We start from the raw sequence: 265 nt of genomic DNA, 5'->3' as shown, positions 1-265 counted from the left end.
TTCCCTTTGTTTTTCTCTAAAATTCCTCGATAAGCCCTTACTGGTTTGGAATACCACTTCTTTTCACCCCAAAATACCAAATAACCATGTATCCAAGAGTAACTGTTTACTAATGGAGCTTCCATATCTGGTAAGGTATACTGGGAAAGGGTCCTTTCTTATATCAACAGGCAAGAGGCTTAAAAATATGGTATCCATTCAAAAGTCCCAAAGAAAAATTTAAGGCTCTGCAAACCAAATACAAGGACACATTGCTGGTATATTA

At 36.6% G+C, this 265-nt stretch overlaps 1 protein-coding gene across 17 annotated transcripts in view; it reads right to left on the bottom strand.

Annotated features, from left to right (window-relative positions):
* The window catches only part of MEF2A (myocyte enhancer factor 2A), a 164,534-nt gene that overhangs the window by 89,190 nt on the left and 75,079 nt on the right, over positions 1 to 265 (bottom strand). The gene's annotated exons all lie outside the window — the stretch shown is intronic.

Source organism: Alligator sinensis, unplaced genomic scaffold, assembly GCF_000455745.1.
Source record: "Alligator sinensis unplaced genomic scaffold, ASM45574v1 scaffold210_2, whole genome shotgun sequence".
Lineage (NCBI taxonomy): Eukaryota > Metazoa > Chordata > Crocodylia > Alligatoridae > Alligator > Alligator sinensis.
Note: the sequence above shows the minus strand (reverse complement) of the source record. Positions and strands in the feature narration are given on the sequence as shown.